Raw genomic sequence first — 26,126 nt, 5'->3', positions numbered from 1 at the left:
AGATATGTATTCCTTGCTTGTGTGTTGAGGGTGGTATTGGGAGGGATTTTATCTTGCTTTCCTTGATGTTATTCATATGCCTTCTTGATTTTTTGTTTGTTTGAGAGGTTTTCATGGGGATGTTCTTGGCAACACTCACCCTTGGATAGGGAAGAAGTGGCCATGCTTGGGGAAAGGGCCTTAGTTGGACCTCAATAGTGTAGAGTCTCCTCTCATGGAGAGAGGAGGGAGAAAAGGGTAGGGCGTATGGGCCCCTACTTGTCATCCCATACCTTGTTGTTATTGATAATTCTTGAATGTGGTAAAAAATGAAAATTCTTGTGGATATAGCCTCGAAAGGGCCTTGTGAAAGAATGGAAATTCTTGAAGTTTTAGCCCCGAAAGGACTAAGTGAAGGTATGGTGATAGACTTCTCTTATTGATAAAATCCACCTTTCCCCTATATTGGTTCATTGTTGGACCTATTGTGCAACCAGGTGGGAATGTATGTTCTTTTTGCTTGTCTCCTTGTGTTGTTATCCCCATGTTGTTTCTTGTATCTTCCATGTTTACTCTTGATGCAATGAAGACATTTGATAAAAGTCTCTTGTGGAAGCCTTGAAGAAAACTCAATGAATTGTAATGTTATGTAAATTGTAATTGAATTTGATGTAGTGGCAAAGACATCAGGTTTTCTTACTGGTTCTTTCCCGATGGAGCCTTGAACCAAGATGAATAATAGAGGAAAGAAAAGATTATGAAATTTTCCTTGCATTGATCTCATGTGATTTCAATTTTTGCATATGTTGTGAGAAAATTAGAATGATTGTAAATGTCTAGAAATGGGAAATATGAGTTCTCAATTATAATAGAAAAAGGCAATTGGATGTGTTGAAGTTTCAATTCAGTTTTGAACATTACCATGTTGTAATATCAATCCTATATTGTGATCACCAAGCTAGCATTTTTATTGTTAAGTTACAATAATTATACAATTGAATTTGATAAGAATTATTCATCACCTTTCTTTTATTTCTGAAGTTAGGTTCATGATTCCTTGATAAGATTCACAAAGTTAACTCTTTCATTGCCAAGTTTCATGTTGAATATAAACAATTGATCTAAAGATCATGTATCCCTTAAATTCAAATAGAAGGAAGATCCACCATTGTGATGTAGTGAACAAATAAATCATAATTTATGAGATGTAAGACACAAATATGCCCTTGCATAACCTTGGAATTTGATACTGGTTGTAACAATTCATGTTGTCATTAGATTGGAATGCATTACTGAAATAAAGATGTATATATATATGTATGTATATATATATATATATATATATATATATATATATATATATATATATATATATATATATATCAAAAAAAAATTCCAACTCTTAGCCAAAATTGGCTTTCAAAAAAAAATGTGCACCTCCAGGCCTAAAAGACCTCTCTGGAAAATGTATGGAAGAAATTCTAATTTCCCTTGTCACAGAGAAGATTCTCTGTATTATTCTTTTGGATCTCAAATAAACACCATTATTAAATCCTTTAAAGAATATATATCCAATGCTTTTGAAATTTAAAATATTCTATAGAAAATTTTGTTGACATCTTTTTTTCACCAATAAAAGTTTTGGCATTGAATTTCCATAAGACTTGTGATACAAGTCGGATTGCATAAAAGATCTTATTAATTCAAAAGGGAGACCCCACCTCCTACGAGCAAGTACAAGGGTTGCATCATGCAAGAGGCGGGAGAGATTATAATTTTTTTTTTTGCAGGGTATTTAAGAGAGGGGGGGGAATGGGAACTCATCAACTTAACCCCCTCACATCACGCGCTAACCTGTCAGAGGTATTTGGGGTGGAAAGAGGGAAACAAGGGAAGCTCTCGTACCATTCCCCTGCTGCCACAAATTCACAGTTCGTCCTATGTGGTGTGTCCCCCATGCAAGGATAGGGGACGGTCCTGCCACGCGCAGGCCTTGGTTAGCACGTGGGTAGGCCCCCATGATGGGTACCAAGGGGTAGGCATTTGATTTGAGGATTGTGTGGGGTTTATTTAGTATGTTAGGATGTTTAGTTTATAGTTAGTATGTTAGTGTTAGTTAGTGGTAGATTTTAGGTTAGTATATGGGTAGTTAGTAATTGTTTTAGCTATTTTGTTCTTAGTTAAATTTATTAATTGTAGTTTAGTTTGTTGTTTAGTTAATTATTATTGAGTTAGTTTAAGTTATTTTAATTTGAAGTTTAGTTAGATTAGTGTTAATTTAATTATATTAAATTTAGTGGTAATATCTTTAGTTTAGTACTAAATTATGTTAGCTTAAAATTTGAATTTAGTTAACTTGTCTTAGTAGTAATTAATTTAGTCAAGGGTCCTAATTAATATCTATGTTTAGTTAGTTTAGATGTATGTCTAATTTAAATTAGGATTAGTCTTGATTATTAGGTAGTGATTAGATGTTAGAATATTAAATTAGTTCAAAAAAAAAAAAAATTGCATGAAATAGAATATTGTAATTTAAAAAAAATTTTAATGTTTTATTAATTAGTTTTATTCTATGATGAGCTTTATAGATTGATTTTAATGTGGACTTAAAGTTACGATAATTTGGATAAGTTTAGATTAAAATATAGATTCATTGAATTTGTTATAGTCACCAACTTTAATAGTGAACATTAAATTAATTAATTAGACTGTATAAGTAAGGTGGAGTTAATTGTCAATTTAAAATGTTAAGATTGGTAAGTTATGAAAGCTTGTTTTATTTTATTACCTAATCGTAGTTATATTAGTTATATTGTATTGCCTTTAGAAATGTCTTTTCCTAATAAATTTAAGTCTAAATTAAGTGGTTATTAAAGATTTAGATAGCGTAACTCTTATGCTCATTGGTAAGGAAAGTTAATGGGAATGTTATAAATATTAATTGACATAGTATGTTTTAGTTAGATTTCATTCATTCAATTTTTAGTTATGTAATTAACGGTATTAGTACCCTAGGATAATTCTTAAACTTTATTCTAAAACTTTAGATTGGACTATGGATTTAAATCTAAAAAAACGTAAATTAGAATGAAGTTGAAAGAGGATAATTGATTGTCATGAAGCCTAAAGTAAATATTTAAAATTGCAGTAACATTCAAGTGATCAAGCTAAAAGAGGGTCTAATCAGTTAGATCACCTTTAGGGTTAGTGGTATTTTTTTTCTCATAATTAATTGTTTTACTAAATTAAATGTTGGGTTATGACCTTAGTTAATTAGATTAAAAATAATAATAATAATAATAAATAAAAAATTGTGTGTGTTTTGCCCCTTATATTTTGGGCAAGACAAAAGTGACCATTGCACATGATAAATTCAAGTATGTGTCGATCATCTTGAATACTTGAGAGTTTGTAATATTGTTTAGAATAGATCAGGCAGCAACAAACTCTACTAAAAATATTTTTAACTTTATTCTTTCAACTAGTTGTAATGCACTTATCAAAATAGTGAGAGCTTCTACCACCATGTTATTCCTTCTTGGAATGGACCTTATGTTTAAAGCTTCAAACTCATCTAGTAAATCCCATACACTCTTCCTGTAAGAAAGTAACCTTTTGTTTTTGCAAGAGTATAATGATTTTACTTGCCAAATAACCAACTGATAATCTCCTTCGATCATGAGAGTCATGACTCCTTTCTCAAGTCCAAAGAGAAGTCCTCAGATCAATGCTTCATATTCTACAACATTGTTAGTACATCTAAATTGTAATCGATATGCTACGTAAAATGACTTACCTTTTGGATTAACCAATTCTATACCTACTCCAACCTATAATTTACATCTAGAACTATCAAAGTGAACTATCAAAAGTGGATCTTCCTTGGACTTTCTCACCTTGTTTTTGTTGGTTCTTAACTTCTCTTTGATCTGACAGTTAAAAGATTGCTTCTTGGGAACCCTTTGCAACTTATCATGGGGTGGACTTTATGATTCCCCAATGTAACATGTTGGTAGAGGAAACGTATGTTTTTCTTGTTTGTCTTGAATTTCCTCTATCAATTCCTTAATTTCATCTATTTTGGGTTTAGGATGAATGACAAAATGAAGTCCACCCTTGGCCTTTCACATACTATCTTCTTCTCTAAACCTTGATTATCCCCAGGGGAGGAGAAGGTAGACCTCCTCCATCTGAAGAGGTATCACTATATGATAAATTTAGAACTTTGATTTCCTCTTCGATTTTCTCTATTAACTCAATTGAGTTTATATTATTTTGATCTCCCACGAGTCTCTTTTCTAGAATATGGTTATCCTTGTCTTGTATCATATGTGTTAACACCCTTGTGACCACTTTTTGGCATGATATGCATTCAAATTTAGAGTGGTTAACTTTGTGTAATTGGAAAAATCCTGGGAGGAGTAAGATACTAGGATCGGATTCTTCTCCCAAGTATTGCAAATTAGTCACCAGGCTATCTATGAATTGCCTCATAATCTCATCCTTTGGGATTAATATCTTGAGTTCTTTCTCTTGATTGTTTGATGTTTCAAAGTGGATTGTATCAAATTCCATTACTTTGTATGAGCCCAAATCTGATTGGAGGAATGCCACCTCATTCAGAGAATTGTACTCTATGACCATCATTTTTAATTTGGGTTCAGCATCTATCTTTATTTGATTGTTCACTCCCTACCATGGTAACCATAGCTAAGTGAAATCCATGGAAAACCATCCTCTTAGGCATTTTGTCCATTCTCTACTTAGAGCAACCCATATGTCTCTGAAATGCTCACCACATGTATATTAATGACATCTTGAATTCGAGGATCAATCATCAACTATATTCAAACGTCTTTCAATGCATTGATGACTTTCACCTCTATTTTGTCCAACTGTATCACTATCCTATTGGAAGGTTGAGGACTTACCCCTAAATTTTGTGCTATTGATAGTGGCATGACATTACACGAGGCTCCTAAATCAATCAAGAAATTGTAAAGGTTCTTTCCATATATCTTGATGCTAAGAAAGAATGGGGGTACTTCAACCTTTTCTTTAAACATAGTTGGCATCACTTCTGTAGCATTGACTTGTTGAGATACTATCTTTTGAGGGACTATATTCATGTTATGGGGTATCTTTATATGATCCAAAGTCTTCATGTGCACTTCTCACTATTGTGGACAATTTTGCAACATGTCAAACATGGACATATTTGCTTTGGTTTGTTTCAAGTCTTCGATGGTGCTATACTTTTCAGTAGACCAAGCATGATTCTTCAATATTGTTAGCATGTTCACTTGGTTTTGATTTTTTTGTCCTCCATATGGTGGCCTAATTGGTGTCAGATTGTTACACACTCTCAAATCAGGAGGAGTTGGTTGTAAAGTTAGAGGGATTCCACCCGTCAAAGGTTCTTTTCTATTTCTCAAATTATATGTATTTTGATTATCATTGCAAAAAGAAAACATCTCATCATACTAAAGATTAGGTTCCTGACTAAATGGAAAATAAAACTCTTCAGTGGTTGGTTGTTATACCTATACATTTTGTGTAGAATCATAGGATTCTAGTAGCATAGCATTAAATTTTACAAGAGCTTTGTGCTTTTCTTGTGAGCTTTGAGTCATCTCTTGATTCCCATTATAGTATGAACCATCATAGTTGGATGCATTTTGACTATCATCATACTGATTAATATCTGCATACTAAACATTATTATTGTTGTTATCGGCAAGAATGCTTCCATTATTCAGCCAAGTATTCCATTGTCAATTTTGTCTTTGGAAGCCATTGTTATGATTAGGAGGATTGAAATTGTTCCCCCCATTGTTGTTTCCAATGAAGTTCTTATTATAATTTTGGCCATAATTGTTGTTGTAAGAACCAGCATTGTTTCTTTGAAAGTTATTGTTCTATCCTTGTGATAACCTTAGATGAGTCAATTCATTGTTCATTTGTGACATAGTCTTTTTCATCTGACCAAATTCAAAAATAAAACCATTGTCTGCTTTAGTGGGTGCCACTGGCCTTTTCTCAAAGAAGGTAGCTGTTGGAGATTCAAACCCTAGATACACTAGAGTAGGGTTTTGTAGAGCAAGTGCCTATTGCAATGGAATTGGGTTCATAAGTATGAACTAACTAGGCATCATGGGTACTCTGGTAGGATATGTTGGCATCATTGCAATAGCTAGTGCTAGAAGCATTAATCCTCCTCTATTAGGATTAGCTTGCTTAGTGAAGGTAATTGCTTCTATGAAGACTTTATCTAATGTGTCAATATTTTCTACATGAAGTCTTTTCAGAAAAATTATAGTAAGATGGTCCATAGCATTTAGATAAATCTAAATAGTAGCTTCAACTGATATAGTGTATGACATCCCTAGCTTGTGATATTCCATATGAAAGTGATAGTTGAAGTGAGAAACTATCTCAGCTAGGTCTCTTTTGATTGATATGAATTGTTGATGTATCACGGCTGGGTTGATGAATGTTTTGAATTGTTCCAAGATTTTTTTTTTGAAAGTATCCCAATCTCCTAGGCATCTAGGTAGCAAATTAAAGCACCAATTGACAAAAATTTCCCCCAAAGAGTAGGGGAATAAATGAAGAACCACATCCTCATTAGCAACCTATTTTTAGTTACAAATTTCTTTGAATACTTTGATGTGATCTTCGGCAATTCATGTCCTAATATAGATGAACCTTGGGCAAAACTTCTCGGGATTCTTAGGGAGGTCATGGTGTGCACCTCTCAAGTTTATTGTTGAGTCTACAACATTTGCAAAAAAGGGCATAAGAGGGTTTGGCAGACCTAACAATGGTTGTTTAGGTGTAGCTATTGGAATATGTGGCGACCCACCAGGGGTTGGAGTAGAGGTGGAGTTTAAGAAGATGATGAAAGTTAGAATGAAAGTGGTTGAATTTGGAGTATTCCCTTGTCACTACGTGGTTTTTAGAAGTGGGTAAGCTCAAGGAACTTGTGTTCACTTCTCATGGACCTCAATGCTCACTAAAATGGGGATTCTGGATCAAAACCCTCTAGTTTGCATCAATTCTAGAAAAAGTGCACCTCTGCAGAAGTACACTTTCTCACCTCACTAATTTTTTTTTGCACCATAGAGTCTTGCACACCTATGTACCTACATACCTGTGGACTTGCATAGCTACACACTTGAATTTATCAAAACTTAGAAAAATTTTCTAAACTTGTGTGAAGTGCTGATTTTTGCAAAAAGTGCAGAATTTTGAAACTTTGGAAAAATTTCCTTCCTTTTCTGAGAATCAAATGTGTAGCCCTCCTTCTAGCACCACTTCTATTGAGCTATCATTTTACATGATGCTAAATGACAGGAAGTCTTTTGAACTCCTCTCTTGAAAAGCTAATTTTGGGAATCAACTCCAAGGTTCTAGGTGATCTTGCGACCTACTGCAATCTACTCAATTGAAGATAATTATGAATGTTCATGAGGAGGATTTTTCTGGTTCATTTTGATTTTATATGAAATGAAGAATTTTCATGTTGTTTCAAAAATAACATTTAAAAACAACTATGTTTTTGTATTTTTATGTTTTTTATGAATGCAATTCTAATAGTGCAGCTAGTATGAAATCCTATTCTAATAAGGGAGTTAATAAAACAAATAACAAGAACTTTAAAGAAAATAACATGAAATTCAAGGCAAGTAGCATGAAATTGAAATCCTAATGGACATAAGCTATAGAAAAAAACACATCTACAAGTTAAGCTTTCAAAGAGATTGGTAGGTAACCAATGAAAGTAGGTGCAACGCTTCCTCAATTCCAATGATGCAATCATCAGTAAGAAACTTTAATGATCCTATGATATTTCACTCTTCATCAAATTATAAGGCCACAAAAATTGCACTCATGCAAGACAAAGAGTTATGCAGGCACAATTTGATGATTTCTTCTTGAGCTAGATATGTTAGCAAAATTTGTCAAACTAAAAAAAATGCCAGAGCTAAAAGATCACACAACCAGAAACAACGAAATAAACCTTTGGCTTAATCACAATTCCATGAACAAAATTCACAAAAACATGATACATTCAGGCAAGAATTCCTACACTCCAAATGCGAGCACCAAAAGTATAATTTTATTGCAAAATAATAGTGACCCTCATTACATATTACAATGGGGTATTTATAAGAAATTGTCTCCTCAATTTGTTTTGAGAGTGAGAGATATCTTCATGCAATAAAATTATTTTAAAAAATAAAACAAACTAATTATATACAAACTAACAATCTAACTAGTGCTAAACAAGACTCCATCCATATTTTATTCATTCATTGGATGCATGAGCCTTTTACATGTTTAAGAAAAATAAATATCAGAGAAGAGAGAATGAAAAAAATTTGAATTGAAGTGGAAGTGTCTAGGAGTGCCAAAAATGGAAGCTAATCCTTCATAGGGCATTTGTAGGAGTTAAATTACCATCAGAATAAGTTTATGATGCATGGAAAGCTCTATTTTTGGAATTGGCAGGTGACTGTCGATGAAACGTTTCCAAAAATGTACACCTACAAAACTGCACACGTGCATACCTCAAAATGGTCCAAAAATCTCAAAATTTTATTGAGTGTCAAAATTGAAATTATGGCATTTGTGTTTTGTTCTTCTTCATCCCAAAAAGCTATGTTTGGATGCTTGCCCTTGAATTTCTCTATAATCTTAGTAATTTTAGCTGCATCCAATAAATCTAAAGCCTTGTATTTGTCCTTAACCTTTTGTCTATAATTCTCTACCTCAATTCGGGCATTAGCAAAATCTCTAAGTTTGGTATCCAATTCTAACAAAGCTTCTTCAGTCTTGAAGGCTTGTCGGATATCCTCATCATCAGCAACTTCCACAAAAATTTTCCTGAAATACTCTACCACTATCTCCACATGTAACAACTTTTCTTGTTCCTCATCCTCAAAATTATCAAAGCATGCATCGCTATAGTGTCTCTCTACTTCCAAAATTTTCTCTTGGGCTTGGTCCCTAAGCTGATGAATTTCCTCATGTAATTTTTCCATTACTTTAGTACTATCCACTATTTTCTCTATCCAATAATCAATCATATCTAACTTTTCTCCTATATATACATCAATCAAAATCCAATACATTTGCCCCTTTATGGCTTGCAGAGTTTGTAAATCCTTACTAGGGGCCCTTACTTCATCCATTATATGGAAGTCCTACTTCAAAATCGCTATGAGTTTATTCATGTTCTCTTGTGTAGCATGTACTAAATTCAAATTTTGCATGATAATCAAAATACCTTTCTCCTCAAAACTTTCTTGCCATTGCTAACATGCTTTCAAAATTAGATCCATATGCATAGCTCTCCCCTCTCTAAGAAGAATATTCAATGTGTCTTCAAGGTTATCAAGATCAAGAGGACCAACCACTTCAGCCAACTATCCCTTTAGGATCTCGATCTGCCTTTAAAGTCTTTGGAGTTTGACCTCATCCTACCCCAATCTCCTTAAGACTTTTTTAATTCCCATGGTCACCATTAATCAGGCTATATCCCATATAGGTCTCCCAAGCATGGTCTCTTTGAGTTGATAATCTTTGGGACCAAGGCTTTCCATAACTGTGTCTTTAGGAGGAATGACCACTTGCACAAATAATTCCTAGTTTCATGTACTAGTGAAAAATGCCAATGGCATTACTTCATGTGATAGGGATGAAGGTTTATTTAAAATCTCTATAATGTCAAAAATCTCTTCCTCTAAAGCATGGAATTTAGGTATGTTATTCCTCATTATTTCCTTTTGGATCCACCTTGGGATGCACTCTTCTAAAGACCTTCTTCTTGAGGATGAACGAGTGTGTTCTACTACCTCCTTCCCCTTATCACTCCTCCTAGGAGTTGTTTCCCTCTACAAAGACTCTTCTTCTACAACTTCTATTTGAGCAGACCTTCTATCTTGCTCCTTAGTGTCTTGGGAAGGTGGTTGAGAATATTCCACCATTTGTCCCTCCTTTGACACTTCATCGGTGGCCCTTTGTTTTGGTTCTTCTCCTTGTGATGGCTCCATCTAAACCTATTCCTCTTCTAAACATTGGGGTAGAGTAATAATCAAGCCCTTATCTATCATCGTGACTTGTGGTGGAGATGGGGGAATAAGATTAGGACCAACTGAATCTGGTGGCATCTGCATCCAGTCTTCTTGTTGAGGTTCACCAGTAAGGGTATCCTTGATCTTATCCCCAACTAGTTTTGTACCAATGGGCATAAAATAAAAATTTGACATTTTTAAAACATCATCACCTTCTTCACTTTTCTCATCCACCCATTATTGTACTTCACCTTCCAAAGAAGATACTTCCAAGGGTCCTGCTATGATGGATGTAAATATGCTCATGGTACTTCTTCTTTCTTGCTCGATGGCTCTAGCTAGTTGGGTTCTTTTCTAAAAGGGTAGCTATTCTTCTTCATCTATCTCTTCTTATTGCTCCTCTTCCCCTTCTAGAATGTCTGAAGAATATATGAAAAAGGTACCATTCTTCTTGTCACCCTTTTCCTTTTCCTCATTTAGATCTTGATCCTCTTTGGATTTATGGAGGTAGAAGGGGATGTTGGCTCTTCTTGCAAAGGAGGAATGGGAACTTGCTAACTCTCTCCCTATTCTAATTGGTTAGGCAGAAAGGGATGTAATTGAGGGTCATCCTAAACTTGAGAAGCACTGGCATCCTCAGACCCTTGTACACTCTCTTCCTATTGCTAGGGAGGTACTTGCACTTCACCTTGTTCTATCTTAATCCTTTGAGGGGAGGTCCTCTTCCTCTTGTTCTTTTTCTTCCTCTTTGGAGGATGATAGTATCCAATTGGGCAATCAAATTGGTATACTATCTCTAGCCTAATGGGATACTGAGCCACAAAGGTAGGAATTGTAGCTTTCCTCCCTCTACCTTTCTCAAGGTGAGCTTGAGCATGAAAGATAATAGTGTTAGGCATTAGATCAAGTTGAAAAGGTTTCTTGATCCAATCCTTGGTCATTCTGACCACATGCCTTGCCTAATGATTAATATCATCGGTCTCCTCCCTCTCAACCTCAGCATTCATAATGGGCCTCTCTCCTATTTTGGCCAAGTTGAATAGAGGGTGCAGTAGCTTTCATGAATCCTGTTGCCTTATTTCCTCTAGAATGTTGAGCTTGAGAGCCTTCTCAACTAGATACAAATTCAACCTACAATAGTCCCTTATGCAAACATCATAGTCATTTGTGGCATTCATCCAATGATCTTCAATGGCATCTTCATGATGGAACCCCTTGTCGGCAAGACTCTCCACTCTAACAATATTATCAAAATAGAGTCTAGGGGAGTTGTACTCCTTGAGGGGATAATTCTCCCATTCCCACTCAAAGGATGAAATATCTTCTTTCCATTTCACCTGATATGGTCCTATGACCAAGGGCCATGCCTAGAAAGGTCTCCATTGTCTCTTCACTCTCTCATATGCAAATTCAATTTGTTAGGAAATCTCCAATAACACTAGTTTGTCACTTGGATATCTAGGGAGCTTCTTGGGGTTGATAGTGGCACTAGCTACCTGCAAATATGTGAATGTCTTGATTTGGATGAAGTAGGCCTCAAGAGCTATTATCTATGCTTTAGCCTCATCTAATAACCTCTTTGCATAATTTCCTTCTATGAATTGGATGATTGCAAGGATGAATGTGTCATTCACAATTCTATATTCTTTGCTTTGCACCAAGAGCTTCTTCCTCACCAGTTGATGGTAGACAATGTAGGGCCAAGCATTGGGATCTTGCATAATGCCTCTCTTGTACAAACTCGGGTAGTTTTTCACCCTTTCTGCAAGAAGATAAACCATGTAGGAAGTCATATAAAACTGTTGATTTTCCTTAACTACTTGGAATTGCTCACACAACTTCTCACTTAGTGTGGTGGCCCAATCTAGTGGCATCCTCTCCATCTTGATTGTCTCAATGAAGTTGACCATGAAAGCACTGAGGTGGTAGCTGCTGGTAAACTGATGACTCTTATCAAAAGGATAATGGAATATCCAATGTCACCCTTCATGTATCCCTTAGTCATGTCTACTTTCCCTATGACCTTTCCCAAAGGAGTCTTCTCAATGAGGTAGGAGGATTGAATGATTTCCATCGCCTCTTTCTAGTGCTTCCTATACCATCTCTCTGCTACTTCATAGGAGAGTCTAATAAATTGATCTACCTTTGGGAGATGGAAGACCCTTTCAATGTTATCAAGTCATAAGTCCACTACCACTTCTCCTTTCATGGTCTTAACCACTCTCTCTTTAGAAACAAAATGTTGTGCTAGAGTCATGATCAATTCCTCTAACTACACTGATACTAGATGTGAAGTTGCACTCACCAACCCAAAATGAATCAATGATGATACTAGTGCAGATCTATCTGTGGTTTTGTTACAGATCCTAAGGAATTCTCCAAAATCTGTGTGCTCCAAGTCAATGTCCCTAATTTCTGCATGATCGTCATGAAATCTCAGCTTTGATAGCATATCTTGGAATTTAAATATAATGGGCTTGCGTGCCATTTTCTCTCTAGAAGTGGATGCCATAATATCTACATGATACAAGAGAAAAAACATTTATTAGTAAGAAACAATGAAAACTTAGAGAAAAAAAAACAAAAAAGCATTAAATTTTTTCTCCAATTAATTGTTAACAAAAAATTAAAAATGAAACTAAGTTTCCTTTCTATTTATTTATTATTATACATTTTTATATTTTTTTGGTTTTTTGTTTTTTTTTTTAATTTTTAATTTTTAATTTTTAATTTTATTGTTTTTCTTTTTAGGGTTAGTGCACATAGTGGGAATTGGTGGAAGCACTGCATTTGCAAAAGGCATGCAGCTAGGGTTTTGGTGAAATGGGGTGCACACATTGTACGGTGCAAAGCATGTGCATGGGCACAGGAGTGAGTGGCACATTGCATGGTGCAAAGTGCATGTATGGGTGTGGGTGTGAGCGATTTATTGCATGGTGTGAAGCATGTGAGCACAGGTGCAATTGGGATGATGGATGTAGTGGGCATGGGGCATGAAGGGGGTTGCACATGTAGTAGGAGCAGTGTGCATGGCCATGGAGGGAGTGGCACACATGGGAATAGAGTAGTGCATGTAGACCATTGCATGTGGGATTAGCAAGTGTAGTGGTACCAGCATGCACAGGGGAAGTAGCACACGTGGGTATAGAGGGAGCTGTGTGTGCAATGTTTGGGCATAGAAAGCACATAGTGGACAAGATTTCTGCAATAAATGTTATGTAGAGGCGTGTGGGTGCAGAGTGTTGCACAATGGGCACATTGTGTGCAAAATCACCTTTTTTAGAAATGCGCTTGTACAAAAGTGTTTGAAACAAATGAGGGTTTGAAAGGGGAGGCGGGGGGTTTTTATAACCTCGCCCCACTGCAAGGTGCACAAGTGCATGGGTAAGTGGCATGAACCATGCGGGTGGTGCATGCCTTATGTGTGGTGCGCTTTTTTTTTTTGAATTATATATTTTTTGATTTTTTGATTTTTCCATTTTTGATTTTTTTGACTTTCTCTATTTCTTGATTTTTTATGTTTTTTATTTTTTATTTTTTGAATTTTTTGATTATTTTTTAATATATATATATATATATATATATATTTATTCTAACATTTTCTTGAATCATGAATCATGAATTTGGGAATTCAAAAAAAGGTAGGGGGGCCCATTCCTAGTACAGAATTGGGCGTGTTTTATGGAACCACAATAAGAACCTATTATCATTTATTATGATAACATAAGTACAATGAATATGTCTAAGAATCATGTATTGCATTCTAAGACTAAGCATATATCAATTAAGTATCATATGTTGAAAGAGAAAGAAATAGAAAAGGAGATCAGATTTGAGATACCTTTATGAAACCTTTTCCTAAAGATACATTTGAGTAGTTGAGAGGTATGATTGGGGTTATGCCCCTAACTACTTCTGAGTAGATGATGCAATAAGTGCATCAATCTAGTGGTATAAAGTACTACTATTAGATTGGATTGAATGTTGATGCTTCCCATATGGGGAAGTATCTATGATGAGTTGAGTCATTGAGGACTCTTGGTATTTGGTTTTGAATAGTGTCGTTGGACACTCTAGTTGGTTGAAGACTCAAAGTAGAATATTAGAGATTGGTATTTAACAATTGGTATTTTGTAATATTGAGGCCTTTGACACTGATGTCAATGGGGGAGAGAATATGCATGAAAAAAATCTCCTAAGAAATGGGATAGAGGAACTCCTTAGTATGAGTGGGGGAGAGATATATCTTTAGGGAGATTTAGAAAGATTTAGTTTAGTGTAAAGTAAACAATTATTGTCAAAGAAGTAGGAGTATGCACCTATTGTGTTGAAGACTTTTAGCATGTGAACAATTGATCTTAATCCTCAAGTCTAGAGGATTTCAGACTTGATTGATGAAGAGGATATGCGAAGATGAGAACAATAACAACAAAGTATTGTTTGGTATTCTTAGAACTTAGATGCCTTTCATATATGTTTCCATAAATGTCAAAGGGTGAGATTGTTAGCATGAATGTTGATAATACTACTTTAACAGAGTATTCTAAGCATTGGAGAGTATTCACACATTGCATTCATGAGTATATTTTTCATTGATGTCAACATAGAATGGTTTTTGTAAAGATCTACTAAGTGGAAGATAAAGATCTTTATGGTATGGACAATGTTTTAATTGTCTAGTGATGTGCAGCCGTGGAAATGTTCTACACTATGTCCTAATGACATGGTAAAGTGAATAGATTCTAAGTTGAAGATGTATAGAAGTTGTACCTAATTTAAAGAGAAAAATCCAGTGATAGAGTATTGGGAAAGTAGTTCTTATTGTTTTCTCACTATCTTACATCTAAGATACAGTAAGATGATGCATAGTTACATAGTGATATGGGACATTCATTTGGTGATGTTAGCAAGTACGCAATCCCTAGTATCACACGTGTGAATTTTTTTATACACTTTGACCTGACAATACTATTGTTATTGTAACTAATTAATTATCTTATTATAATTAATTGATAAAACCTCAAGGCTAACTCAATGAATTATTTTGAAGATATGGTGTAAAGGAAAGATGTTTTCCTTGTTTGTAAGTGAAGTATGAGAGTATGATCATGGTATCAAGTGTGAAGTACAAAAAGGAGCAAAGTGTTTGAGGAATGCATACAAGAAATCCAAGGGATTATTGGATGTGAGTTTTGTGATCTGATTACAAGATCAGACGGAGAAGAGGTCTAGTTGATAGGACAAAAGAAGAGGAAGGAAGTACATTTCAATTCTATTATTCTGAAAGGAATAATATAAAGATCATTTGGACAATGAGTTCTTTGGTCTTGCCCATAATATTTTTTGGGTAGTGGATATTTTTGTCTTCCACAACACCTAATAGGGTTGGCACAACTCCTAACAGGGTTGGAATCTCCAAATAGGGATTCAAAGTCTCCTAATAGGGACTAATATATACTAAATGTATTCATAGACTCCTAATAGGCTCCATCCTCTAACAAGGAAAATTTATATCAGTACATCATGTTGTGGATACTATCCCCACTAGGGTTTTCCCTAGTTAACATATATGGTGTTATTATGTACGAGTATCATTTTCTAGTTTCTGATTACATTGCTCATATTGTTAAAGTTTAATAAGGTTGATAATTGTGATATTAGTTGGATAATTGATTCACACCCCCCCTCAACTATATTGGTGGACTATATATCCTAACAATTAGTATTAGAGATTCAAGCCCTTGAAGGATAAGCTTAACAACTTTTAGAGATCCACAAAAAATCTTTTTAGAAAGGATAGTCCTAGATTTGATGAGGCCAACTATGATAGTTAGAAGAAGAAGATGAAGACTCGTATGTTGTGCATGGGTCTAAGATATTGGATCTTGACAAGGAAGGAGAGGAAAATCATTGCAGAAGAAAAGCTTGAAGGATGTAGTGAAGAATAGAGAGATTTATTCATGTGTAACATGAGAGAAAGAGAAGCTCTATTATCATCTCTTCTAGAAAATGAATATAGTTGGGTAAAGACACTTCAAACATCTCATGAAATTTGGAAAGCATTAGAATCTACTTTTGAAGGTGACACTCATGCAAAGAGAATGAGATTGCAGAATTGGATATGTGCATTTAAAGATGCTAAGATGATGCAAGATGAACTAGTAAGAAGTTATCTTGATAGAATATCATAAATTATTGTAATAATTTGGTCTCATGGTGGAGCCAAGTAAGAAGACAAGGTAGTTTAGAAGATCTTGAAAATATGACACCACCATTCAAACAAGTTGCTCAAATGATTCGAGTCTTGATACCTTGCACTAAGGATTTTGCCAAGGAAACATTTCTTGGAAGATTAGAAGCTACAAAAGTAGATCTAAGATGATCTGGAGATTTAGCAAGAATGGAAATCACTTTCAGTGCCCTTAATATTGAACCTAATCTAATAAGGAGTGCAAGGACATGTGAGGATTTTCATGGTAATAGAAAATCTAATGAAGACAAGAAGATTGAGGAAAGTATAGCCCTTCTTGTGAGAAGAGAAAAATATGGTAAGAAAATTTTTAAATTTGAACTTGTGATGAATTTGGTCATCATGCATCTAAATGTCCTAAAAGAAAGAAAAATTATAATGAAAATTGTAATCCTAGAAGATATAGAAATTGTTTGTATGCAAATGAAGATGAAGAATCTAATGAGAAAGGTCAAAGTGAAAGTGATAATGAATTGGGATTTGTAGCTATCAAGGAAGATGGTCTTGATATAGAAATTAGAGAAGAAAGAGATCTACTTTCCCAAGTTAAAAAGAAATCTAACTGGATAATTAATAGTGATTATTCACATCACATGAATAGTGATATGAATAAGTTTGTCAAGTTCAAGAATCATGATGGAGGTATTCTTAGAGTTGGTAAGAATGTAGGCTTTCATATAATAGGAATTGGATCCATTACTCTTGATGTTAAAACTAACACTAGTGATGTTTATTTTGTTAATGGATTGAAGCATAACTTGTTGAGTGTTTGATAGTTTGTGGACAAGGGTTATCAGTTGCAATTCATTGAGAAGACTTGCATTATCAAAGATAGAGATGGTAAGTTAATTGGAATAGGCATAAGATCTAGAGGTAATGTATTTCAATTGAATCCTACTAAAATTATATGCTTGGTAGCTAATGTGGAAAATAGTTGGTTGTGGCATAGAAGATTATGTCATATAAACTTTGATAATATTGTGAAGGTTAATAGCACATTTGCAGTTAGAGACTTTCTTATGATAACTAAGCCTAGTAATGTTGTGTGTAAAGAATGTATTTTGGCTAAGCAGAGGAAAGTATCACTTCCTAGCAAGAAATTATCTACCATGGAGAATCTAGAGATCAATCACATAGATCTAAATGGCCCTTCATGAACAAGAGGATTATATGGTGAAAGGTATTTTATGGTTTTTGTTGATTTCACTAGAATGGTGTCGATGGCATTTCTTAAAGAGAAATCTAAAGCTTTTGAGAAGTTTATGATATTTAAGAATAGAGTTGAGAATGAATATGGTATTAAGATAAAGTGTTTGAGATTAGATAGATGAGGAGAATTCACCTCTAGAGTATTTAAAATGTTTTGTGAAGAAAATGGAATAAAAGGGAAGCTATCTTCACCTAGAACACCTAAGTAGAATGGGATTTCTAAAAGAATAAATAAGTCAATAGTATAGATAGCAAGAGTAATGTTGTTTGAGAATGATGTTTCTAAGATATTTTGGAGAGAATTAGTTAATACAATAGTGTGCACTCTGAACAGAGTATAAATCAGAAAAGGTATGAGCAAGACACCTTATGAACTATGGTTTGGTCAGTCACCATTAGTTAAGTATTTCAAAATAGTTGGGAGAAAATATTACATTAAGAGAGATGATGACATTGGTAAGTTTGATCCAAGAAGTGATGAAGGTATATTTCTTGGTTATTCATTGAAAAGCAAGGCGTACAGATGTTTTAACTATAGAACTAAAACAATAGTTGAATTCAAAAATGTAAGCATTGATGAAAATTTTGGAACGAAGGAAAGATGGTAGATTACAATTCAGATGAAGAAGAAGACAATTCTAGAATTCTTAGAAGAATTTAGAAGTTTTAATTGAGACTAACAATGGTTTTTGAAATTATGTGTTGACTTTTGAGCTAAGATGATAGTAGAGATATGAATGTAGAGATGAGATAAGAGTTGAGATGTCAAATCCTACCTCTAATAGGAATTTGACAAAGAATCACCCTCTTGTGAAGATAATTTGAAGAAAAGAAAAAGGTGTGATGATAAGGATTGGAGTAAGTGAGAAGATGTGCTTGACATCTCAAGTTGAACCTAAGAGAGCAGATAAAGCATGTAAATATGAGCACTAGATTCGATTAATGAAGGAAGAATTAGATCATATTGTTAAGAATGATACATGGGTATTCAAAAACAAGATAAATGAACAAGATTTATTCATCTTGTTTAACTCTCATCCCTATGTATTTATTTATGAGGACAAATACTAGATGATGATTACAGAGTAGCCAAAATCACATAGCTAGATCTACTTGATGAAAAAAGGCAACAACCCTATGACCATCTCATGGTATATCATAATCACCTCCAACACAATTTCAATAAGAAGGTTCACCCATGTAAATTTTAAGTAGGTGACATGGTCCTCAAATAAAATATGAAAATCCAAAGAGGGCAAGTTTGAGCCTATTTTAATTATTGAAGGTGAAACATTGAATGAGCCCACTAACATCATTCACCTCAAGAAGTTCTATGCCTAAGACCCTTGATATATCCTACTAATCCTATTGAAAAATAATAATAAATACCCAAAAAATAAAAATAAATAATAAAAGAAGGAGAAAAAGAAAAATAAGTATCCAAAGGTGAAAACATGGCAATTGAAGCACCTTGGATAGGTACCTTGGTGAAAACCGAGCAAATAGGAACCATGTGTACTTGATCTTTTCATTATCTATCAGTGATCTACATTCATACACCATCTCCCCATATGTCTTTTTGCCCATCTTCCCATTTCCCCAAGGTGTTCCAATGATCTCATCATCAGAATATCACTATCACTACCCCCTTCCTTGAGCTTGGAAACTACATCAAAATAGTGTATCTTATCATGACCCTATAATTTGTATCCTAACTCATGTATTATATCTCATATATCATATTCATGTATTCTACCACATGTATTATATCCCTTGTATCATGCAAATTATCAACTATATCATATTCATGTATCATACCCCTATATTATAATTTGTGTCCCATATTAACTTTTTCTTGCTATCTCCTCATCTTGAGATTTTTCCATTATACATAAAACCACTCACCCATTATACTAAGTACCTCATCCCTCTACACTTTTCTATAGTAGTCCTTGTAAATCCCTTGGTTAGTTTGTCAGACATACCCTTGCAGTTAGTCCCTAGCTTAGTCCTATTGTTTATCTCTCATTTGTTCATATCAGTTTGTACCTGGTCATAAAATTTTTATTCTCTTGAATATGTACTTTTGTGAATCATTATGCAAGATCTCTTGTCATCCATACATTGTCCTAAAAAATTTATAGTTTCCCAATTCATCGTAGCCTCAAATACTACCAATAGGTCCTTGTAGGATGCATCTATACTCATGTCTGATCTTTGGTAAAAGGTTATCTTTAATGGATTTATTCTTTTTTACAATATTGGATTTCACTTTTTGGTTCTCAAAATATCTTTCCAATAAATTTTTTTGTTCCCCCCTCAAGGCCACCATGATCTTTTATATCATGGTGTGTTGTAAATGGAGCAATTAGAGAGCAAGTTTTTGATTAGGTATTTTTTGCTTGTGAGAAGTCAAATGTGACCCTTACATGTTCCAAAGATATGATCATTCTAATCACATGGTGCAATTGGGAAATATTCTTTACTTATGGATTTTCTAGTTTTGTTTCCACTCTTATTCCTTTTAGATTCATGTGTGATGTTGGGGCAATCCTTGTGCACTTATTTTGAGTCAGTCCTATCTAATATTGGTGAATTATCCTCGATGTTCTTGGTAACCTTGGTATATCCCCAATATTCCTATATCAAACTAAGTTCTCAAGCTACATGGTGGTACTTCTTTATGAAGTACCCCACCCTCAATCTTCAAGCATAATTTTATCTCCCCAATTACCTCTTTTTTTCCTTAAAAAGGTAAGAAAATACCCTTCACTTCAATTTACCACATCTATCCTACATATCCTCCAGTTTCTATTTCCTAAACCATCTATAGTTTTCCTATCTTTCCTATACCATTCCACTCCACCACACAGGTCCAATCTAATAGCTATACCTTTTCCATTTTCCCTAATCCCCTAGCCCATCAACTCTCCCTGGATCTCTAACCTCCCAATAATTATGTATAAACTTGTGTACATTCATCCACCCTCAACCAAGGCGATAGTCGATTAGTGATATGCTATAGGTCCATCTTACCCATCATTTTATTCCCACATTTTCTTCCCTACCATGATACTTGAATTTAAATCACCTCCATTCATCTCTTATCTCATTATCATGATCTCTTTTAGTTACATTATCATTTTCATCAATACACATTTTAGATTTCTTTTACATTCATTTTTATCCATTTTGCATTGTCATAGTTTTTAGGTTCATTTTTATCCATTTTTTCATTATCATAGTCCTTAGGTTCATTTTTATCCATTTTTGCATTATCATAATCCTTAGGTTCATTTTTATCCAGTTTTGAATTATTAGTCCTTAGACTCACTTTATTTATCCTTTATGCATCAGCATAGTCTTTGGGTTCATTTTAGTTATCCATTTTTGCATTATCATAGCCTTAAAGTTCATTTTAATTATCCATTTTAGCATTATCATAGCCCTTAGGTTCATTTTAATTATCCTTTGTGCATTATCATAGTCCTTAGATTCATTTTAGTTGTCCATTTTTTCATTATCATAGAACTTAGGTTCATTTTAGTTATCTTCTTGCATTATCATAGTCCTTAGGTTCATTTTAGTTATCCATTTTGCATCATAATAGTCCTTAGGTTCATTTTAGTTATCCATTTTTGCATGATCATAGTTTTTAGGATCATTTTAGCTATCCATTTTTGCATTATCATAGTCCTTAGGTTCACTTTAGTTATCCTTTTTGCATCATCATAGTCCTTAGGTTCATTTTAGTTATCCATTTTTTTCATAATTATAGCCCTTAGGTTCATTTTAGTTATCATTTATTGCATCATCATATCCCTTAGGTTCATTTTAGTTATCCTTTTTGCATTATCATAGTCCTTAGGTTTATTTTAGTTATTCATTTTTGTATTATCATAGCCCTTAGGTTCATTTTAGTTATCCCTTTTGCATTATCATAGTCCTTAGGTTCATTTTAATTATCCACTTTCCATCATCATAGTCCTTAGGTTCATTTTAGTTATCCATTTTGCATTATCATAGTTTTTAGGTTCATTTTAGTTATCCATTTTACATTATCACAGCTTTTAGGTTCATTTTAGTTACCTATTTTGCATCATCATAGTTTTTAGGTTTATTTTAGGTATCCATTTTTGCATCATCTTAATCTTTTTATTTTTTTAGATTCCTTTGTTTCATATATACCATCCATATCATAAACAAAACCACATCCCACCACCACCAAACAGCATGCATATCATACATCTCATATAAAGCATCTCATCCTACATCACAAATTGTTAGTAATATCATATATTTTATATAAAGCATACCATCATGCACAACAAAATGTCACTAACATCAATGATTATCATCCATCTCATAAACAAAATCACATCTTGCATCATATGTAAGTCCATCTCATACATATATCCACATAAATTTCATAATAGCATATAGCATAATAAAATTACAATGACACAATACTCACAAACATATCTCATCCCAAAGAATTCTCACCATATATACATATATCACATCCACCAAAGAATAATGAATAAATCACCCAAGCCTAAATGAATAAAAAAAATCCATCATAGTCCAATTCAATGTCCATATAGTACAAGTATCCATAACAAATACATTTGGCTATGTGCCCACAAAAATACATATTTGTACATCATAAAATATATTGGAAAATAAAAAACTATAGCATATCACTGCTCAACCTCACCTCATCCATCACCTCCTCCTTGTGAAACCCCTCTCCTCACCTAGTGCCACTAGTGGTAGTGGTGGCCCCATCCTCCCTCCTCCTCCTCCCATCCCTAAGCTCTCCCCCTCATCTCTTGTCCCATTTATCCCCGTCTCTAGTCTTTAGCTCTACCTTGTCCACTGTGTCCCACTAGTCCTCTAAGAGCCCCTAATACACTACCCATTCTCCCCCCAACCCTACATGCCTATGTGTGTGCTAGTTGTACCCGACCATGTTGGTGTCCTAGAGTACTCAATTTGATCCACTAGCATAGTTGTATGGTATCTCCCCCTATAGAAACCTACCCTCTTCTACAGATCCTCCATCTCCCCCTCAATCTCCTCAACTCCTCCATGTTGTGATTTGGAGCCTAATTAGACTTGAAGGTTTATTCAATGCTATTTTTCTCCCATATTATTTCTATTAGGGTTTGGGGGTAGTGCCCCCAAGATAGAATCAAGGGGAAGCACCCCTGTAAGGTCCTAGAAAAGCACCCTAGGTGCACTCCATGTCGTAGTACAAGGTGGGGTCAAGCGGCAACACCTCCATGGGGGATTTCGGGGGCAGTCCCCCAAAGCCATGACCTTATATTATAAAAGGTGTTGGCTACTATTTTTTCCTTGGATGACTTATTCTAGTCCTAATTTTGTAAGAAGAAAAATCTTGTATAAAAAGGCTTAGGGATTTCATAATGTAATGGTGATATTGTAGCTCCTTGCAATAGTATTGTGTTGTAAGGGATTGTAGATCATAATCATTGAATAATAATAATATTGGACTTGCTATTCGTGGACATAGCCCAGAGATTGGGTGAAACACATTAAATCTTGGTATCTTGTGTTCTCTTCTATACAATCTATTATTTTCTAATATTGGTTATATTTGCATGTAACTATTATTTCTATCGAATGTTAATCCTAACAAATGGTATTAGAGTCAGACAGTCATCATTATTTTTAAGCTAGACCATCATCATTTTTTTAGCGATCCTCTATAGGAAGGTCTCATGGTTGAGTGGGAGCTATGGTACATGAGGGTAAACCAAAGGTGGAGAAGTTTAATGGGTAGAACTTTTAGTTATGGAAAATGCTAATGGAGGCTATCTTTATCAGAAAGACTTATGGAAGCTATTGGAAGGAAAAACAAAGAAATAGGGAACTATGACAGATGAGGACTGGGAGATTTTAGATAGAAAGGAACTTGCAAGCATTTGATTATGCTTGGCACCATTAGTGACATTTAACATTACAAAAGTGAAGACAATAGAAGAGTTGATACAAACCCTAGTGAAACTATATGAAAAGCCCTCCACTTCAAATAAGGTATTTCTCATGAAGCATTTATTTAATATGAAAATGATAGAAGGTGGATTTATTGAAGATCATTTAAATGAGTTGAATACTATTACTAGTCAGTTATCTTCTATGGGTATTAATGTTGATGAATAAATTAGGGCTCTCTTGATTTTGTGTTCTTTGCCTAAAAGTTGGAATGGCTTGGTAATGGTCGTAAGTAATTCTCTTTTTGGATCTATTACCCTAAAATATGATGATGTGATCAATGTTATTTTGAGTGAGGAAACTTGTAGGAAAACCCCATGTGGATCTACATCAAGAAGTGCTTTGAATGCACAAAGCAGAGGCAGAATGAATTATAGAATAAATAATTTTGATAATCATGGGAAATCGAGAAGAAAGTCAAAGGGGAAAAGGTCTCAATCTAGAGGCCAAGGAGATTGTTGTTACTGTAGTAAACTAGGGCATAAGAAGAAATATTATTGGACTTAAAAGAAAAATGAAGGAGATAAACTAGAAGGAAACAATAAGGCAAATGTGGTAAGTAACAAATTTGAAGAGGATGCTTTGCTTCTTTCTTTAGAAATTATTGATGATTCATGGGTTTTAGATTATGGTGCTTCATTTCATGCTAAACCTCATCAAGGTTATTTTATTGATAATGTCTAAGGGGATTTTGGGCTTGTTTTTATGGGCGATAATGAACCTTATCAGATTGTTTGCAAGGGAAAGTTAAGATTAAGTTGCAAAATGGGATTAATTGGATACTACATTAGGTAATACATGTTCCAGTGTCAAGTAGGAATTTAATTTCAGTAGGGCAACTTAGTGATGAGGGTTGTGTAGTTACATTTAATGATAAAAATTGGAAGGTTCCAAAAGGTTCCTTCTAGTAAAAAAAAGGTGTAAAATTAGGCACCTTATATCTTTGTATAGGTCATATTGTTCTATCTACTTTAATTGTTTCACAGAAAAATGTATGTCTAGGAATAGTTTTTGTAGTTGAGCAAAGAGAACAATTAGCTACTATAGATTTTGATACAATGTTGTGGAAAAACAGACTTGGGTACATGAGTGAGAAAGGTATGAAATTACTTCATTCAAAGAAAGTTTTTCCAAGTCTGAAATGTGTTAGTATGGATTTCTTTGAAAGTAGAGAGTGAGTTTTGTGAAGACTAGGAAGGAAAATAAAAGTGAGAGATTAGATCTTGTGCATACATATGTATGAGAACTAGCTGAGGTATGTTCCCTTGGTGGGTTTCATTATTATGTTACATTTATTGATGATGCAACCAAAAAAGTATGGGTTTATTTTCTTAGAAAAAAATTTGATGTATTTCAAACTTTTAAGAAATGGAAATGCTTGGTTGAAAATGAGATTGGGAAGAAATTAAAATGTCTCCAATCTGATAATGGTTGTGAATATTGTAGTCATGAATTTGAAGATTATTGCTCCATTAATAGTATTTGTAAATACAAAACTATTCTAAGGACTCCATAGGAAATGGAGTGGTTGAATGCATGAACAAGACTATAATGGAGTGTGCAAGGAGCATGAGGTTTTATGCATGTTTTCCCTTATACATGTGGGAAGAGGCTATCAATACTACTATATATTTGATTAACAAAGATCCCTCTACTCCTTTAAGTTGTATTATTCCAAAGGAAATGTGGACTGGTAAGAAGGTGAGTTATTTTTTTCTCAAAACCTTCAACTGATAATAGAACCAATCTAGAAGCTAAGTTAATGAAATGTGTATTTGTTGGATATGACATTGAAGAATTTTCTCATAGGCTTTTGGATTTTGAAAATTGTAAAATTGTAAGAAGTGGGTATGCCATATTCAATGAGAAAGTGTTGTACAAAGATTTGTTGCAACAACATGAGAAGAATGAAGATGAGTATGTATTGTTGGATGATACTCAAAAATATGATGTTCCAACAATTTTTCATGATGTAAAACAACTGCAACAACAAATACCAAACACCCTAGTGAATGTTAGATGGTCAACAAGGCTAAGTAGACCTCTAGAAAGCTTTTCTCCTTCTTTGTATTATACTTTACTAACAGATGTTGGTGAACTTGAATGTTATGATGAAGTTGTGGAGGTAGATACTAAGGTTTAGTGGAAGTCTGCAATGAAAGATGAAATGGACTCTTTGCTAAAAAAATAAGACCTAGGATTTATGCAAGTTGCCTATAGGTAAAAATGCTTTATGGAATAAATTGGTTTATAGGTTAAAAGAAGAGGATGGAGGTAAGAAAAGATTTAATTCCAGGTTAGTGGTAAAAATATTTGCATAGAAAAGGGGCATTGATTTTGATGAAATATTCTCTCCTATTGTTAAAATGACTTTTATTCACATTGTTTTAAGTATTGTGGCTATTGAAGATTTTCATTTGGAGAAGCTTGATGTTAAAATGGCCTTTCCTAATGGTGATTTGGATGAAGAGATGTATATGGCATAGCCATAGGGATTTGAGGTCAAAGGTAAGGAAAACTTAGTGTGCAAATTGAAGAAAAGTTTATATGGCTTGAAGCAAGCACCTTGGAAATGGTATCTAAAAGTTGAT

Source organism: Cupressus sempervirens, chromosome 4, assembly GCF_028749045.1.
Source record: "Cupressus sempervirens isolate cs-2001-9-10 chromosome 4, ASM2874904v1, whole genome shotgun sequence".
Classification (NCBI taxonomy): domain Eukaryota; kingdom Viridiplantae; phylum Streptophyta; class Pinopsida; order Cupressales; family Cupressaceae; genus Cupressus; species Cupressus sempervirens.
The sequence above is the reverse complement of the archived record's forward strand: the minus strand, read 5'-3'. Positions refer to the sequence as shown.